The sequence below is a fragment of the Lichenostomus cassidix genome, chromosome 4, assembly GCF_008360975.1.
Source record: "Lichenostomus cassidix isolate B80296 chromosome 4, HeHo_3.0, whole genome shotgun sequence".
Classification (NCBI taxonomy): Eukaryota; Metazoa; Chordata; class Aves; order Passeriformes; family Meliphagidae; genus Lichenostomus; species Lichenostomus cassidix.
Window position 1 is genome coordinate 11,501,029 of NC_139484.1, and position 19,663 is coordinate 11,520,691.

The 19,663-nt window shown below is 46.3% G+C and overlaps 1 long non-coding RNA gene across 1 annotated transcript in view; it reads left to right on the forward strand.

The window, feature by feature from the left end:
- The first annotated feature begins 1,940 nt into the window (after positions 1 to 1,940).
- LOC146437865 (uncharacterized) overlaps positions 1,941 to 19,663 on the forward strand; it is a 180,249-nt gene continuing 162,526 nt past the window's right edge. The window contains exons 1-4 of the long non-coding RNA XR_014851570.1: positions 1,941 to 2,046; positions 4,239 to 4,486; positions 4,618 to 4,721; positions 5,166 to 5,282. This is a non-coding gene — a long non-coding RNA (uncharacterized LOC146437865). The remainder of the gene's footprint in view (positions 2,047 to 4,238; positions 4,487 to 4,617; positions 4,722 to 5,165; positions 5,283 to 19,663) is intronic.

Genomic DNA, 19,663 nt, shown 5'->3' on the forward strand with positions numbered 1-19,663 from the left:
TCAGGGAAATGCCTTGGCTGAGGGGGCTGCTGTGCTTTGAGACTTGGGGGTTCTTGTCCAGCCTGGGATTGCCGCTCCCTGTGCTGCTCTTTTCCCCTGGATAGTCTGCAGGGAGTCACATTGACTTTTCAAAGGAAAAGCACTTGGGAGCACCAAAAAGCCAAGATGACAAACAGTGTGCTTGAGGGAATGGGCCCTAAATGAGAAAGCTGGAAGCAGAGGTGAACATTGCAGATCAGGGGTTCAGTGCTGGTGGAGCCGATAACATTCCTCACATAAAGCCCCTGCACCGCACATGATGCTCCCATGTCCATCCTTTCCCTTGACTCCACTGGTCTTGGCATGCCTGCTCATGTCTGCATTTTCCATCAGCTGTGGCACTGCTGCTGCCGCCAGAGCGACAGCCTGGCTTGGGCGCCTGCAGTCAGTCGGACAGCTTGGCTCGCGCCGCGGCGCCAGCACAGCCAGGCACACCCTGACTGCCGTCATCTGCTCCTCTCCCAACTTTGGGATCTGCACTGGAGCCCCAGTACTGCTCCACGGGCTCCATGCATGGAAGCGGTGCCGTGGGCCCATGGGGACTGACTGGCACCTGGCACACGTGGGCTGAGGGCCCACACTTGGCACTCCCTGGCACCCAGCACTGCTCATCCGAGGGCCGCCTGCCCCTGTGCCATTCTGGAAAACGTCTTTACATGCTGGAACTGCATGCTGCTGTCTGCCTGGTGTGCCCCTGCCAGCCTTTGGGAGGTGACCTCTGCTGTGGAAGCAGTTTATGTCTTTATCATGGCTTTAAGTTGAAATGGGAGATTCAGATTAGGTGTTATAAAACATTTTTTCACTGTTTGGGTGCTCAGGCACTGGAATAGGTTGCCTAGGAAAGTGGTGGAATCACCATCCCTGGAGGTGTTGAAGGGCGCTCTGGGTGTGGTGCAGGGCGATGGTGGTTTAGTGGTTTAGCGTTGACAGTGGCAGTGCTGGGTTGATGGTTGGACTTGGTGATCTTACAAGTCTCTTCCAGCCTTGGTGGTTCTGTGATTGTACCTCTTGCTCAATCCTTTTCCTGAACCCACTTGGGAGGGTTCTCCTGGCCAAGGCCAGTGCAGACCCTCACAGGGTGGGAGGCTTGGGCAGCGTGGACAGTGCAAGGCAGCAGCACCATCCAAGCCTGGGGGGCAGGAATGTGTCCCACCCAACCTGTCACCAGCAGCTTGTCCTCAAGCACAGGGCAGAGGCTGGTTCAGCTGCTAGAGCAGAAGCCTGTCCTGCATCTTGGTCTTCCTGACTTGACTGTATGGTTTACTGCACTGTCAGGTTGACTTTACAAATGCCTTGTGCACTTTTTAAAATAAGCAGTGGGAGGAGGCATGTTTCAATCACTTGAAATGCTGTTGGTGAAAACAAAAATGCCCCTTTCCCATGGTTCTGCTTTCTTTTTAATTAAAGATTACATTTTAAGATTAGTGGGTATTGGGAATTTCTTTAACTTAAAAATTCATCATCTGAAGCCAAAAGAATATTGGATAAATATGTAGTAGTTTCTTGCTGACTGCCTTCTACTTGATGCGTAATGTCTTGCAATTTAATTCCATTTGTGAATCCAGGCCACAGAGCTTCAGGGCATTCTTAGGCTTCCCTTGTGTCAGTTTTTGTACTGCCTTCACTTGGTTTATTGATCCGAATTAATCTGCCGTGCGCTAGTTAATTTGTGGACTCAAATATTAGGACGAGGAGAGCTTTGGGGATTTTACCCCGACATTCCGTGCCCCGGCTGTGGCCAGCAGGGGGCGCCGTCCCGGGCTCGTGACTGGGGGCGTTCACGCGGCCCTCACGCGCCCCTCACGCGGCCTCGCGCGCCCCCTTTGAAGCGAGGCGCGTGCGGCGCCCTCAGGCGCGCGGCGGGAAAACCAGAGCGCTCGGGGCCGCGCGGCTCCCCTCGGGGCAAGGCGGCAATGTGTAGCTGTGTCCAGTCCCGTCCCGTCCCGTCCCTCAGGGCGCCGGTGCTGCACATCTCCTCAGCCCTGGAGCTCCGGCTGCATTTTGCGCGTAAGAAGGCTTTACTTGCTGGGGAAGGGATTGCTTCGCGGCACTTTATGCTTCCGAGGGGTGCCTGGGCTGCGCGTTCCCTGAGGAGGGGAGTGCGGCCCGCAGTTCCTTAAGCCCAAATGATCGTCCTGGATCCTTCCTGCTGCTCCCAGGCTCATAGGGTGGCTTTGAGGAAAAAAGGTTTTTGCTGTGTTGGGAAGCAATGCCCAGATAGGTTTGGGACCAAAAGGCAGCACAAGGGTTGCAGGCTCTATCCCAGCCTGGAAGCAGGTCTGTGTCTCACTGTCTAGCTGGGAAAAAAGGGATTTATGTCCCTCGGTGTCATTTGCAAAGCAGGTGAATTCTGTCCAATATTGTGCTAAGAGGTTTAAGTCTCATTTTCTGGAGTAGTAGGTTTTTTGTTTGTGTTTGCCTGTTGTGCTTTCGAGTCACTGACATTTGTGCTAAGGAATTTCTGTAGTATGCTCTTCAGATATTTCCATGTTGCTAGCTGGATTTTTCTCTTATTATTTGTTCAATTTATCAATATTATGTGTGTAAGAGTGCCAGGGAAGGGGAAGTGGTATTGTGTGTTAGGACAACGGTAACTCTGTGATAGTAACTCGGAGCAAGTCTGTGTAGTAACAAATTAATTCTACATTGTCTACTAGGTTTGCAACTATCTACGTAAGAGTTGAGTATGAAGTCTATTGTGTAGTGCTTTCTGAAGAAAAGGAGTAGGTTCATCATGCATTTTTTTGTTGAGGGATATACAAATTGTTGAGACTCTTGGGGTTTTTTGGTTTGGTTTTTATTGATGCAGCTTTATCCTTTCCTTGGGGTTACTCATCTGGCAGAAGGATTAATGCATGAAGTAGAGGTTGGGTAGCAGAGTGTGTGTGGAGTCCGCTGTTAGAGCTGTTTTTGCAAGCAGTGTTTTGTTTTAGACATTAGCCACAGCTGTGCCCCAGTCAGGTGCCTTAGGTGGTGATATTGGAGGGGAGCACAGCAGTGCTTCAGGGGTGAGAGCTCTTCCAGGTGCTCTGAGTTCAGGTAATAGCAATTGCAGGAAGGGATGCAGCTGTGAGAGCCACCTATCCCACCCATTTACAGCTGTCCCTGCTTGTTGCAGTATGCACAGTGGATTCTAACCTGCTATGAGTGCAGAGGTTAAAAACTAGGCTCTTGACTGATAATAACATATATCTCACCTGTGCCACAAGTTGGTTTCAAGGAGGATAAATAGCTTTAAAAATGTGAGGGGTTTACAAAAAAAAAGAAAAACCAACCAAAACCAACCAAACAAAAGCCAACAACAGAAAAAACCCCAAACCTGCAAAAAAACCCCAACAAACAACAGAACTTAATTTTACCCTGAAAGTCCAGCATCTAGTTAAGGTGCTTGTAGTCTCCTAAGATGATGCTTTGCACGCTCAGGTCTTTAATAAGAATTGGTTTCTGGCTAACACTGAAAGGAGCGAATGGTTGGGGTTTGTTGGTTTAATTTTGATTTTTTTGTTAGTTTTTGATTTGTTTCATTTTTTGTGTGGAGTAGCACAACAGGAAGAAGAAATTGAAGCCCTGGGAGCACTGGGGGTTTGGGTAATCCTGAGTCTGTGGATTGAAAAGGAGCCTGTGGATGTTGTAAAGAAGCTCTGTGGATGTGTAAGAAGCTCTTCTGCTAAAGCTTTGGAAACAGTTGCACCTGCTCATCAAGGGGAAGGCCTTCATCTGGAAAGGTTCTTCTAGTATCTCAGTCTCTCCAAGTTAGGAATGTTTGGGGTCACGTGAGAGTCACATTCTTGGGACGGGGCTGCAGCACTACTTCTTTACTGTCAGGGATGCAGAGTCCTGGGGAGAGAGACAGCAGCATGTTTTGATACTGGGCTTCGGAGCAAGGAAATAATTATGACTTTATCAGTGAAGTGTCAGTCATTCTGTCTCTCACTGTTTTGACATGTTCAATTCTAGTGAGTGGTGGTAAAAGAGATGAGAGTGTTAGGGGGGTTTGAAGGGAAAATTTTAATGGAGGGAAGCAAGGGGAGAAAAAAACCTGTCGAAGACAATTTCTGGCAGGCAGTTGGGTTCCTGGTGCAGACAGATTGGCTGATGTTGATTGTTGACAGCTTCTGCAGCTTGCTAATTACAACTGTAAAAAATTCAGGTGAATGACAGGAACTTGAAATGTTAATTCTGTTTTTTTTATTTTGCAGCTGCAACTGTTAGTTGGCTCTTGCTGTAATTGATGGACACTGCCAGTTGCTTAGACAGATGGGAATTAATACTGGTGTTCCCATTAGAACTTGCCATCACAGTCACGTTGGCTTTAGTCTCCTGCATGGAGTTGATGTGTGCAAGAGAATGCATGTGGAAGGAGCAAGCACAGCTCCTGCCTGCAGTACTTGCCTTCCGGGGTATTGGAGCCATCCATCCAACACAGAGCAGATGAGCTGCTTGTCAGGTTAGTACATGCAAGAACAGGCCCTCTGTTTGCCCAGAACTTCTGGACAAGGTTATATGTTGATAAATATTGCCATAATAATGTGGGAGTCTTAAAACTTGTGTTAAGTTGTTCTGATTGTTCCTCCTCAGAAATGCAGCTGTGAGCTTGGCTGGTGTCTCTGAGTTGTAGCCACCTGCACACCATGTGAAATGGGAACTATAATGCTGGTTGAAAGGAAAATGCTAGAGGTAGGGTAAGTAAAGCAGTTAATAATGTCAAATAGTAGAGGAAAGTAGCAGTGGGTTGGGGTTTTCCCAAAGTGGAGGTGTAATCTTCTAGGTGGAAGAAACACTTAGGAGAGTTGTAGTTGTTTGACTGAACTGCAAGTGGGCCTGCTTTCCATATGGCTAGTGGGGTTAGCTCAGGCAAAATCCTGGTTTCTGAGTATGGATTTGCTTCAGCCTGACATGGCTGGGTTGCTGAGGAAAGAAGTAGCTCAGTTTGTCCCTCTGAGGATTTGTTCCTTTGCAGAGGTTCATTTTGTGGGGGTGAAGCAAGTCAGCACATGCAAAGAGCCCTTTGTGTGGGGAAGGAGCTGCAGAAGTGTCAGTCCAGGTTGCTGAAATCTTGGTTGCTTTGTGACCAGTGAGATAAGTTCATAAATTCCAAGCCCTCAGAAGCTTGCTTTTTTATTTAGCAGTTCGGAGAACACATGGTTTCAAGATGGTGAGGAAAATGCTTCTTTCCTGGATGCAGGGAGATTGCAGTGAGCGGGACTCTGGTGGCTGGAGGCGTCTGTGAGCTGTATTTCCAGGTAGGCTGACAGAACACACAGCAGCTCAGCTGGAGGGGTCAGTGTCCCTACGTGCTGGTTTGTTGCTTCGTGCAGGGCAGGTCATGGCCACCCAGTGCCCTCTCCTCCTGCCAAGCCTCCTGCCATCAAATCCATGCCTGATGCTCAGACCCAGCAGGTCTGGCTGCTTGCTCAGCTTCAGGGCTGAGGTGTGAGCAGTGCACAGGAGCTCCTCCCCGGCCCCAGCCCAGAGCTGTGGTGTGCATGGCCGTGCGCTCGCACGCAGCACAGGAGATGTTTGACGCTCAAGGTGGGAGCGTGTGGCCCTCTGCTGTGCCAATTACTGGATATTAATGGCAGGATAGCATGCATATGCCTAAACTGGGAAGCAGAAGGTTAATAGACGAACAGCACCAGAAGATCCCATTTATCAGTTTCTATTTATCTCTCCTTGGGAGGTGGCAGGTTTACAGTAAATACCTTCTGTCCTCCTAATTTCCTAATGATGGGGATAATGATGGAGAATGGTGAAGTCATTAACTGGGACAGCCTCTGTGCATCACTCTGTCAACCACATCTCTCCAAGACCTGCAATGAAAAGTGATAGGCCCCAGCTGTTCACCAGATTCTGTTCCCTTCCCCCTTCCCCATGCTCAACCCCAATTGCAGGCTTAGCAATTAAAAAACAAGGGGAAAAAACAAGACTCAAAACCTGAAAGACAAAAGCCAGTCCCTTTCTCTGGTATGGCAATGAAAGAGAGAGGCAATGAAAGCCTGGTCTGCCCTGCTCTTGGCTGTGGGTGTACCAGTCTAACCCCATTCCAGTGCTCCCAGTTAAATGCAGTAGTATCCCTGGGCCTGATGGTGTCACTGGGGCCAGGTGCTGGAGACAGGAGACATGAGGCGCTGGAGCCAGGAACAGGAGATGGCATGAGTGGAAGCTGGAAGAAGACTGTGCCTCTGGAGCAGAGGCACTGGGTTTCCTTGGCCCTGCCTCCGATTCTTGCCTTCTGCTGAAGATGCTGTTCAATGCCTGTAAAAATGGCAGCGGTTCTCTGTGTCTGTGTACGGGGCTACTGATGGATTTTGGGGCTTACGAATGGTTGTGTGGCCCTTGAGGTAGAACCGTGGGCAGGGCAGGGGGTGGGCTCTGGTTCTAGATTGCACTGCTTGAAGTTCCACAGGGCAGAAAGTTGTTCCTGAAAGATGAACTTCTGAAATTTGAAGTTCAAATGAAGATGCACATTAGTAAATGATTGCTTTGAAAAGACTGTCCTTTTTCCCCCACAATGACATTTCTATGTGGTTGACTCTGAAGGGTTTTTTAGATTTGTTTCACATTTGGACAGTGCATGTGAGTTGATGACTGCTTTCAGAGAGTTAAGAGTGGTTTGCCATTTCTAATAGCCCTGGGTTCGTCCAGTGAGGGCCTGTGGTTATAGCCAGCCCTATTTGAGCAGGCTGTGGCCTCAAGTAGCAGTGGCAGAGCCACCCAGCTCTCCTGTGCATCATGTCTTTTGGTCCTGACTGCCATTTGCTGTGCCTGACAGTCTGGTCTTCTGCCTGGGTGTGTTCTGAAAAGAGAGGCCTCCCTGAAGTGAGCTTTTCCTGTGCATGCACTGTGTGCTGGGCTCCTGAAAGAACTCTGGAGCTGTGGGAGCTTTGTGTTAAAAGGGTTCATTAACTTTCAGATGTTTCACTTGAGAAATGTCAGAGCTCTCAGCATAGAGCAGGGTGGCCGTCTCAGCCAAGAGTGTCCCCTGACGGTCAGGTACAGATGTGATTGCTAGTCAGAGCACTGTAAGAATCCTAATAGTGTCCCAGCAAGTGTCATACTTGAGCAGGAAGGGATTAAACCAGATAGCCTGGAAAGGCTGTAAATAATTTTTAGTGGGCTTTAAGAGCTAGGGAAACAGGAGGAGCCTTTCCTTTGTAGCTTGCTAGGAATTATGCCTGCAAGGTTGCAGAGTGTATGGAGTGGTAAAGAAAGGATTCTGGGACTGCTCTTAATTTGAGCAGGTGCTCAACTGTGTTCTGAAGTGCCTTGTGCCAGGGTAGATCATGGTTGTACAAAGGGGCCTTTTTCTGACTAATGTCTCTGGGATGTGAGCACAGAGAAATGAGAAAGAAAAGGCAATGGAAGACTTTCCTGTTTTGGAGATGTGGTGCTAGCCAGTTAGCACATGAGACAAATGGAATGTAAATGTTCCCTAAACACTTCCTTCTCCTTTATTTTCAAATTCAAGATCCTTTTCTTGGCTATACAAAGCTATAAAAATATAAAAATATAAAATATATAAATATAAATAAAATAAATAGAAATAAAATATATAAATATAAAATATAAAAATATAGATTTTTTCCTTTTTTTTTTTTCCCCTTTTTTCTTTTTTAAAAATCCATGCTGATCTGTTAGCTGCATGTTAGGGAGTCTTCTCTCAAGGGAGTGGATTTGGGTTAAACACCTCTGGTATCACTTAGCCAATAACTTCATTTTGTGTCTCCAGTCACAAATGTTGGGGCTGGGAAAAGGGGAGTTTGATTTCCTGTGTGATGATTCAAAACACTCTCTTTAACCTTGTTATCCTGGCACAGGCTCGAGGGCTGATGTTTGACCCCAAGTCTGTTCTCCAGCTTTGTTTTAGACATAGGACGAGCTGCCAGTTCACTGGATTCTATCCATCCCTGGGACAAGCTGCAGGGGCTCCTTGATGGTTTTGCAGTGTTGTAGCCCGTGCTGGGTTGTGTTCTGGTCAGCTGGCCTTTCCTGTGTTCTCCTGAAGACAGGCTAGCCAGTGTTGCCAGTGAAGCTTTGTGAATTGCAAGCCTCCTTTGTTGCCTTGGTTTCCATAGGAGCTCCTAGACGAAAGTTAGAATATTCTTAGTTGTTAATATCTGAACTTGCTCTGGCCTGTGTGTTCCAAGTGCAGTGGTCCAGGGATGAACTCGATGCTTTTGTTTCTGTTGCCAGCCTGTCTGCTTTTGACACCTCAAGCTTGACACAAATCAGGCTACACAGAACATGTGATGTTAAACAGCTGTTGGCTTCTAACTAAGGAAAATCATATTAGTCCCTCTGTAAGCAATCTCTATGGTAATTTCAGGAAAGTACAAGGTGAATGTTTACTGTGGGAAGAAAGAGCTGATATATCTTTTAACATATGTAAACCAACTGTAAGGAAGATTTAAGAGCCTTGCAAGGGGGAGAGTTTTACTTCCTTGAGGAATGTTTGATGGGGAAAATAAAGGCAGGACCAATTGTCTATCACTGTGGAGATTTGTTTGGGTAGGACAACATTTACAGCACCAAATCCTGAGGAGGATGGATGCTGTTAGAGATAATGCTGGTCAAGTGAAAGAAATGTCACTGGGGCATTGTAATATCTCTCTGAAATAATTTTTTCAATTATGTGTAACATACAGCAGTCGATGACTTAAAAAAATATCCTATCTGACAGGACAAAGGCAGCACAAATGCTAGATTTAAGACCATTTCTAAAGGTGTAGGATGTACATGCTTAACCCTGTGGCTATCAATGCTTGAAAGGAAACAGGAGTGGCTGTTGGTGCTGAGTATTTAGCTCTTTGCAACTTGCCTGACTGTCTGGTTCTGGCTATGGCATGCAGCCACAGTTTCCAGAGGGAAGTGTACCAGTGCTTGTCTGCAGGATATGGTGGATTTGAGTGGACTCTGGCTTCTGGAAACTTGGTGAAAAAGGAGGCTGTTAATGGTGTTTCCCTTGAGTTCCTTCTTCTTCTGGATGAAGTACAGAAGTTTAGATTCAGTGGGAGGCACATGCTCTAAGTGGTGGTGCTTCATGGGGCTGCTCTGTACTGCTCTAGTATGAGAAGAATTCATAGCTGGCTTTGGAGAAATGTGAAATAAATGCAGGGGACTGTTTAATAAGATGATGATGGCTGTTGTAAGAAGAGGCAGCTGGGTATCCAACACATGCCACTGACTGCCTCAGCTCAAAAGTGATGTCCAGGGCTGCATTTGCCATGGCACTAGGAGGTATAAAGGAAATTCCAAGAGCTATAAGACAGTCTTGGGCATCTGCCACTTTTCTTTTTAAGAAGAACTGTTGTGATTTGTCTTGGTATAAAGGAACCTCCCACTCACTGGTCTCAGAACCTGAGAATGAGTCTGCCCCTGGTGCCCTTGATATTGACTCTTGAAAGTCCTATGGTAAAGAGCTATTAACCTCTGATAAAGAGCTAAGCTTTCGCTAAGTTGTATTTCATTTGGCATTTTTACCTTTGGTACGGTATTTTCCTTACTCTGCACACATCTTTCCCCTTCCTATCTTTGCTCCTGCTAGCAAAGGAAACCTCTGCAGTTCTGTCCTGCCCCTGTTTTGCAGATAAACCATCCATTACACAGAGAGCTCAAAGCTCAATGGACTGTGTGTGCAGCGTTTTCAGCGTAAGTGCTGTAAGAAATGGGCAGCGCCATGGTGCAGAGCTCTGCCTGCCTGTTGCCAGGGCTCGCTCTCCCATCATGGAGCCTGTGCTCACATCCTCCATCAGCTGCTGTTGGCTTGGCTGCCTGCACAGGCTTAATATAAGAGCCCTAGTGAACATTTCTGTCACTTTTGCTGTTCTGGCCACTATGCTTAACCAAAGAGCTGGAAGGAAAGCTCTCATTAGAAAGGCTTACTCTGTTGTACAGAAGCCTCTGCTTGGCTAATTGAGGCTTTAGAGAGCTCGTGCTTCTGGTATGGTTTGGTCTGCTTGATGTGATCTGGGCCTGAGGCAGAGTGAAGCAAGCAGACTTCAAATAAATGATGTCTGAGCAAACACAGTGGCTGGAGATGAACAGGGTTGTGTTCTATAAGGCTGCTGCTCAGAGAGTACTGAATTTCTTGCTGTAGCAGCCAACTGCTGGAATGTGCTGGGGCTGGAGAGGTTGTTGGGAATGTGTAGGTGAAAGTGGGAGTCTGCATTGGGTGAATTGATCACTTCTGCTTGCATGTTCAGCAGTCAGAGCCCAGGCTGGGCTGCAGAGTGTGCAGTCTGAATAGAGGAAGCAGGTAAAGGCCAGAGAAAAAGGTGTAAGGGGCAGGGAGGCAGAGCTAAGGACTCCAGCTAGTGCACCTTAAGTGCTTGAGGCTCCTGTGCCTCTGGAGCACTTAAACCTAGTCCATTTTGTGTATTTTACAGACTCGATATTTTATTACATTTTTTTGTGTAGTATACGAGTTTTTGATCCTAAAAGTTGCCACCTGAGAATGCGTGAACAAGTGAAATTATTCCAAGGGACTTGTTTTAAATTTTTTTAGTACAATTTATGGCCTTAATTGTTGGTGTCCTAGAGAAGAAGTGTGATGGAGAAGCTGAAACAGAGCGCTTGCTCTTTTAGGAGATGGGAATTCTTTCCTTCTTCTGTGGTCAGTGACTTGAGTAAATCACATCTGAACAGGGTTCCTCTGTTGTGGGCTAGAGGCAGTAGTCTTAATGCTGTGCAAAATGTGGAGCTGCCAGGCTTGCTTTGGGGGACCCTGACTTGTAGGTGGTTGTGCACTGGCTGTGCTAGGTAGTGAAGGTGTGGAGGGACAGGAGGCTCAAGGTCATGCGTTCAGCTGGTGGTGCTGAAAGCCAATCTCCTTCCCAAGCCCAGTGTCTGAGCAGAGGTTTCAAGCTGTTCACTTGCCTCCTGCAGCTTTTGGATAATTGTATTGCAAAGGATTAAACTGTGCTTGAAAGAGTTGGAGAGAGCTACTGGTGTTTGGGAAGCGTTAAACATGGTGCTGGGGCAGGAAGGTTCCCTGCCAGTTGAGCAGCCTCTAGCACTGGAAGCAGTGTCTGGTCATGCTGCAGGGTCCTTGTTTGCTCATTTGAAAGGAAATGGGCCAACTACCAAGTGCCTAGAATTAGTAATGAAGCTGCCCAGAGAAAGGATGCAACCAGTAAAGGTCACCTAGCGAGCAGGGTAAAGATGGACTGCATTTCCGAGTGGAGATGAAGGAAAGGAGAAAGGGGAAAGGTCAGTGGGGTGTCCATTGGATGTTTACTGAGTTCCCATACAGCATTCCTCATTGGGCAGGCCTTGTCAGATGTGTCTCAGTAGGTCTGGCCTGTTGGAAGTTAGTGCAGAGAGGAATGGACAGATGGGGAAAGGAGATAGGGTATAAGGAAACGTGCATGACGTTACCCAAGGGACATGTTAACTGTGAGTTTCTTCATTGGAAGTTTGATGGTGTATTAGTGCCTGACCTTGCAGTGAGAATTTGGACATTCCCTCCTCCCCTTTCCTTTTGCTGTTTGCTTTTTATCTTGCAAAGCAATAAAAATGCTGAACTCTGGAGAGCTCTTGTGGCAGTTGAACTCTTCAGATAGAGCATTGCTTTGTGAAGAGTGATGGAGAAAGTTGTGAGGGTAGGAACCAGAAGGAGGTTTGTCAGGAAAGCTTGTGCAAGGAGCTGAGATGACTGTAAGACAGCACGGCTGGGAACAGCACTGGGTAGTTGCCTTACTCATGTTGTGTCAGAACCTTCTCACACCACAGCAGGTTCCAAATGTGTGACAGAACTGTGCTGAAGACTAAAGGATTGTCTGTCATACGTCTGCTGTCTGTCATATGGGGGGGACAGGGACCTTTGTTTTGGTGGCAGAGGGTCCTCGGAGGAGCTGTCTGCACTGATCCGTACAGATGACTTTGTGTGCTGGAGATGAAGGTGTGGCTGAGCTGCAAGGCAGCTGGGAGGGCTCTGGGGAGCCAAATGCAGGTTTGCAGACAGGTCTGACTTGACTGAGTGATTGCTTGTCAGGCAGGGGGAAAGTCTGGGTGAGTGCCTGGAATAGAAACCCATGGAGAATTAGTAAACACAGAAAAGCAATCCTGAGCTTGGGTAGTCCCAGAGTTGGGATGTTGTTGGGGAGGGGGAGTGTGTCCCAAATGAGTGTCCCCATGGGCCTGCTTTATTCTGTGACCCTTCGAGGTGTGTGCTGCTGCCACCAGTCAGAGTGTGCTGGGCTGGATGGTTCTTTGGTGTGAGCCACAGCAGATGTTCTTCTAAAAGAAGCTACTACAGAAATGATGTAAAACAGAGAGCGCTTAAAATTCTTAAAGGTATATCCATGATTTCTGCTGACTTAGCTAAATTTTCCTAGCTCACTGGTTGTTCAAAGCAAGCAAAGGAAGCTCTCTGGTCTTTGGGGTTTAGAGAAGGAGGGCAGAGGAGTATTTTCCCCTGACTCCCAAGGATCCTGGAGCCTTGGCAGTGGTAAATCAAGGTGGCCTCTGCAAGGCAAAGCAGGATATTGGAGTTAGTGGATGACTCTGGGAGTATGCAAAAAATCATAAAGCTAGCAATGAATGAAATGTCATGTTCTGATTCCCCAAACGATGCTGAAAAGCTTTATTCAAGATATTGTTGTTACATTGTGGTTATGGCTTTGTCCCCAGCTTTGCAGTGGTCTTTCACTGCTCACCTTTCTGGTATGAGCTGTCTTTTCCCTACACTAAGTGATCTGTAGCTCCATGAGCCCCAGTGGAGTATGTGTGGCCAGGTCTGTCCCTCAAGTCCTGCTCTGTCATACACATGAAGTGCTCTTGGTGGATTATGTGGGTGTAATGGCTGCAGCTTTGTTTGTTCCTTGTTACCCAAGCACTTGATCAGACCCTGGCAAGCTCTGAGGAGCAGGCTGCACTAATCACAGCTATGGAAAGGTGAGGAAGTCATGAGCAGTCGTGGCTTGGTCTGGATGGAGCTGCCATTGTTAGATCTCACTGTTTTTTTCACGAGTCTAAGTGAGACTTCTTTACCAAGAGTAGGACTGGGTGTGTCCTCCATGAAACCTTGTGTGTGCCCTGCTGCCGTGGTGCTGTCAAAGCAGCAAAAGGGTATGGGATAGTTTTGGGTCATGCAGCCAACAGGAAGGAACACAGTGTCTTAAATGACAAGCATTAAATCCAGTAAGGAGACAATTCATCATGGATGTGGAGTCATATTTTCTATCATCTGAGACTGTGAAAAGGTGCTTGTGGTAATGCTTCTTAAAATGTTTAACGTTCCTAAGGATGTTTGAGATTTTCTTTTTTTCAGTGAACATCTCTGTGTTACGAAGATATCCCAGGAGGAGTCAGCTAATGCTAAAACTTGCCTCTGGCATTTGAGTCTATGCTTATGTAAGTAACTGTATATACTGAAAATGAGGGTGTGTAGTAAGTTATGGACAGCTTCAAGAGGGAACTGACCAAGGTTGTGTAGAAGTTACAAAGTGGGGGAAAATAACTAAGGAAATAGAAAAAAACCAGTTGCCTAAATACTGTCTTCTGGGCTGAAATGTGTTTTTCTGTGGGTATTTTTTAGCTGCTATTTCATGTGCCTGGGACTGTGATAAGTGTAGTGGGTTTGGAAGGAGATGAATTCTGCATCCAAGATAGAAAAGAGAAGGTTTAGTACAAGACATATTTAATAAAGAAAGGTGCTTCAGAAACTCCCGTGTTTTCTAGAGGCTCAAAATGTGAGATTCAGCATAGGAGTTAAAATTCTGATCCATGTCAACATCTAGAGTTACGTTTCTGTAGGAGAGCATTCAACCCTTCGATACCTGGAAGTTTACTTATATTGGGAAGAAAAGGTGAGGGTCAAAACTCTGAGCTGTCTCTGAATATGCCCAGGCCGGAGCAGGTGTCGGCCTCTGTACACTTTGCAGGGAGATGCAGCATGGCCTAAAGGGTCTGACCTGTCCCATCCTTAGATTTCCCATATGCTCTGAGGTGAGATAAAGCAGCCATGGTGGAGCAGAGTCTGGGAATTGGTCAGGAGTTTCCAGCTCCCCACGATTGCTTTCAGGGCTGAGTTTGTATCATCGTAAATTAAACTCCCGCTGAGGCCAAAGGGCAGGAGCTAATCTGTAAATGAACATTCCTCAAACTCTAGTTACACATTGGACCTTTGAGATCAGCTCTAACAAGGTAATGCAAACTGGATTAGTTTGTTGCATGCCACTGGGAAATTAAATGTGTCTTCCAAGTTCTTGTCACTTAAAATTTGCTGTGACATTTACTGTGTTTGACAAAATGCAGGAAAAAGAGGTTCCAATTAACCAGGACATCAAACAGTGTGGATGGTGCAGTTTATTTTGGAGGCATGATATTCAGAAAGGTCAGTCTGTCAGTCAGCTGACCTCGGCCATTTGTAGCGTTGGCTGTGGCTAATGAGCACTCAGTTCAGTCCATAATGGGAGCTTTATGCAGGGAAAATGCAGATAATGGATGTGTGTGGGCAAGCTGGCTCTGATAACTCTGCACTGGGGTGGAGGTTTGTGCAAACTCTCTGTAACATAGAGCAGAAGGGGCTGAATCCAATGTTAAGAGCAGGAGGGTCTTCACCAAGTCAATCCCCTCACACCTGAGGGGAAGTGGTTGCTGTCTTCATGCTTCTACTTGGGCTTGTGAACTGCACAGAGCCATGGAAATGTATTGCTGCATCCCCACAGTGCTGACAGTCAGTGCTGACAAAAGCCTGCAGGGAAGGTGGCCAAGACTCCTGATAGACTGTTGTTCTTCAGCTGCTTTAAATGTTGGTATCAGTCAGTTGCAAATCAGTCATTACTTGTACCAAAATTCATGGCAGCTGCTGGCCCTTTCTGCGGGCTCTTTTCAGTGCTTGCACTGGGATGTAGTATTTCAGTCTGAAAAAATTTACAGCTTTCATCAGTGATGCTGGATTTATTCCAAATTGACCCCCAGGAAACTGTTCACATTAAACTGGCCAGTGACATTACCTTTCTGCTCAAAGCTTTGGGTGTTCTGGTTAAAAATGTGTAATTTTTCTGTGTCCTAGCGAACCCATGTTTTACACAAGTTTTAAAATGCACTCCAGCACAGTTCTTTTTTTCTACAGTGAAGTGAAACCTGATAGGGCAGTGCTGGGGAACAAGTGGCAGCTCTTGGAGGTAGGCAGCCTTAATCCAGCCCATAGATTTGAACACCTCTGCTCCTGGCCGAGTGCTTTGGAGTGCCCATGTGAAAGAAATGAAAAATAACTCAGTATGCTGCTGGCATTTCTCTGAACTTAGGATGTAAGGATGAACACACTCTTTGCGAAGTATTCCTGCTTAATACTGTGTTTGTTTTCCTTCTTTGAACTTGGTTCCCTGTATCCGTGGTTTCAGAAGGATCTCCAGGAAGTACCTAGGATATACTGTGCTGTGAGCTAGGCATCCTCTAGGCAACAAGATTTACCCTGTCTACTTACCAGGGGACTCTGTTGAATTCAGTGGGAGTGTGAATCCAGCTCCACTGGAGCTGGCAGAGGGGAAGACACAGTGAAAGTAAGAGGGCTGGGAGAAGGCTTGGGCTGTTGTAAGTTGATGGCCGTAGGATCACAGGCCAGAGGAAGAATAAGATAGTTGCCTTGAGTCTGTGGGAGGAAATAAAAACAAGAACTTGGAATGGTGGATTGTGATACTGTCACGCTTTTAGCTGAAACAGGCTTCCTGAGGCACAGTGTGAAAGAAATAATTTCTGAAATGAAATAGAACTCCCTTCATACTGAAGTCATAGCAACAAAATGACCTCACTGCAACTTTACTCCCCCCTCCTTGTAGTTGTTTCTTTAATTTCGTACAATATGTTATTCTTGTTGTTTGGAATCATGGGGAGGAGGGAGAGAGGGGAAACCAACCTGTGTAAAAATTAGCTTTGAGTTATTCCATCTGTGGACTCTTAATTTTGTCATGAAAACAGAGAAGCCTGGCAGGAAGCGAGCTTGTGACTGGCTCCATGTATCCTCTTGTCTGGAGCTGGGTAAGGAAGTGTGGCATTTAGAATGAAAGCAAAAGCTTCATTTCTGGAACTCTGAGTGTTTGCCCAATTCTTTGACCATCTGTTTTTGTTGACAACCACCTCTTTGTGTTGTGCCAAAGTTATTTTGGCTTTTATAATCTGTAGATGCGTGTGTGTGTATGTACATGGTGGTGTAGTTGTGAGTGTCTGTGTGTGGATTCTTAGTGCGCTGCTGACTGGGTCAGACTGGGGGAAGTGGGATGTGTAAAAGTAGGTATTTTGTGAGGATTGATTTACCAGGAGAAATACAGTGAGTAATCCTGGCTTCTCTCAGAGACACTTGAGTCCCATCCGTGTTATCCTGTCAAAAGCTGCCAGCTTCTAGTGGCTGTCCTTAAGTAACTTTGGTTGCATCACAGCCATTTAGAGTGCGCAAATACCTGCCTCAGCAGTCATTGCTGGGATGACCAGTCGTGATGGAGAACCCAGCAGCTGACTGATAGCAGATGTGTCCGTGTGCTCTGTGGTGCTGTCATCAAGGTGCTCAGCCCTGTTAGCCTCTCTTGATCTGTGCTTCTCTTCAGTTCTTGGTATTAGTTAGAGGGTAGGTTTTCAGTCCCTGTATCCTTCATATGCTAATTTTATCCACGAACAGTATGGGTTGGAGATGCACATCAGCAGCTGATGTTGAGAACTCCATCAGGGAGCTGCAAAAGCACTTGGAAATTGAGCCTCAAAACCTAGCACGAGACACCTTTTTGAACATATTTCTATGTTTCTAAGCCTGCATTTTCTCAACATTGTAATGAAATGTCTTTGTTTTCTTCTCAAAGCTATGTAGAGCTGAGCACTTTCTGTGCTGCTTTCCACACTGAGTTTTTCCTGCACTGCATTCTGAACTCTTGTTGGTGTGAGGGTAACATCTACAGCCCATGACAGCAGCAAAATGAGGCTAACAAATACCCTTCCAAGGATGCAGCGTGACAGCTTCATCCATCCCGCTGCATTTGCATCGGGAGTGCGGAACGGCTGCGTGTCATGGGCCACTGCCACTGCACACAGTCATCTATTTAATAACTTGTGCACAGGCATTAAAGGGGGAGCCTGAAAGACATCAGTGTGGTGGAAACAAGAAATTAAGAGATGGCAGCATTTAGAAAAGTCTGATTTGTGCTATTCCATCATTGTAACTTTCTGTTCAGTAGGGCTTCAGGTATAAAGTGGATGGAGGTTTTTGGACAGTGGCAAGGCATGGGCTGTGGTGTGGTGCAGGGGCTTCCCTGTGTTTGTTTCTGCGTGCTGAGTTAGAGGGTGGCCTTTTCCAAAGGTAAGCTTATTCCCTTGCAATGTAAAGTGTTAGAGTTAATTATGCAGCTTGCACTAGATGTTTCTGGCATATGAACCAGGTAGATTAAACCTGCTTCAAATCTGGATGATTACTTATTTTTCTCTAGAGCATCATGAATTCACACAGAATTGAGTCTCTTTGTTAGTCAAGATTTTCCAGAAATATCAAGTGCTGCAATTCCATCCTGGGGAGAGCTGATTTAAAGCAGAGTGCCTTGAAATCCAGCTTCTTAAATATTTATCCAGAGGAAAAAATGGAGAACCTAAAACATGTGGAATACGTAGTCACTTCTGAAAATCTGTTCATAAGCATAAATGAAAATCCTTCTGTCATTTTAGACACCTTTTCAGGGATTGCCTTCCAGTCCTGTGTTTCCATGTGCAAATTAGGTGTCCATGGTCAGTGAGATGTGTTGACTTTGTACAAATGCTTCTGGTGAGTGCTGGTGCAGTTGGGAATGAGCATGTTATTTCAGAAACAAAACTGGAGTTCTAGTAAGACCACCAGGACTGAATTCAGGTGGGGACAGTGTGCTGTGCTGAGAAACGGGAACAGCAAAGGTTATGTTTGTGTATAAATAGAGGTGTTTTTTCTGTGATAAATATAAGGCGGGTTTTTAAATGGTGTAGTCCAGATGCAAAGCGCCTAAATCCTGTGCAGGCACTTAAAATGGATGCTTTTTGCTGCAGTGGGAATGAAGAGTCCTTAATTTTCCTTATTGGTGGGAGCCCAATTTTAATAGCATAAAAAAGATTTCATGTTGTCTGCTCTCAGAGTATGTCATCAGATTAACTAGAGAGGAACACCAAAGGCTGTCAGTCTCCCTTAGCGTCAGCCGTGTTTTCCTCACAGCCAGGCCAGTTCTAAGCATTCCATTCTCGTTTGCAGAACTCGCTGTGTGCAGGAAATGTCTCCTGGGTGGCTTTGCTTAATAGCAGTTAAGAGTAAAGGGCCTCGGAAGTGAAGCGTTCGAAGCATTTCTGTTCTCAAAAGGCTGGAGAGAAAGATGTTAGAAAAATAATGCCAAGGGCAGAAGCTGCAAGGAAGAGCAGAAGAAAGGCTCAAGCAAGAGGGATGACAATTCTGTGGTGTTCTCACTGACCTAGCACCTTGTATTTCCTGTGTTGATGTTTTTACAGATATTGCTGCCAGTGCAAGTACAGGATGGCTGCAGAGGTTATGACTGCCTGCCCAGTAGGGGAGTGAGTGTCTCAGTCTTGTCTAGAAACTGGGAAAACTTAGAAGCTGTTTGTGTGTGCAGCTGGAGAGAAAGGGGAGCTCTTGGGCCATGTGTGGGGAAAGGTCACCTGTCTGTGCATGTCAGACGCCTGAGATGGGTTCTGCTGGGTTGGCACATTGCTGAAAGGTGGCACATTGTGGGCTGAACAGCAGTGTCCTGGCTGCTTAGAAATGCTGATGTGAAGGAAAACGTGCAAGCAGCCATTGTTGGCCACTTGTTCCCTCTCCATACCTGGAATACATGGGAAATAAAGAGTGTGTTTTTCTGTGGCTCTGGAGAGCAATACTTAGTCATTACTCAAACTCTCTGTTGGTGTAAATGGATGCCACCTCATGGATTTCTGTGGCATTATCATCCATGAAAGCAAGCAGAGGTGGTGGTGTCTGGGAAGGCACGGAACAAAACCAAGATATTCCTGTGGAGTTGCATGTAGTTTTGTATAGTAGGCTTCTGGTGATACTTAGGGAAGACTGATATTTAAGGAGCCCCTGTGGATTTTCTAGATGGCTAAATAGTTAAACGCCAGAAGCGCATGAAAGGCACAATATACTCCAAGGACAAGAAAAAGCCTATCCTTAAAACAAAGCCATATGTAAATTTGGAGTTCTGCTCACTGGAATAGCAGTTCATTTATTTTGCAATGCCAGATTGTTTCAAGAGTTGATTTCAAAGCAGAGAGCAGTGCAGAGAGAAAGGGTGAGGGCTCTGTCTGCCCATCTGTCTGGGGTGATGGGTGGCGATCCAGTTTAGTGCTTGTACTCAGGACTTGCTCCTCTGACTGCTTCTTTGTGGTTTTGTGGTACCCTGTTCTTTTCAGGCAGTTAATTTGGGCAAGATTTCTATTTTTCAGCATTGTCATGACACTACTGGTAACAGCTGAGCACAGCTGGTACCTCATGACAGCTTTCACTACTTGGAGCTAACAAATACCTAGTTTGGAAAGCACGTGGATTCAGTGAGGTATTGACTTGGTTTCATAGGTGTAGTGGACTCCTGAAAGGCTTTTGTTAAGGCTGTGGTGATGTGTTTGGTTTTAACAGCTCCATCTTGCCTAGCAGCTGCAGTCTGGAATGTGG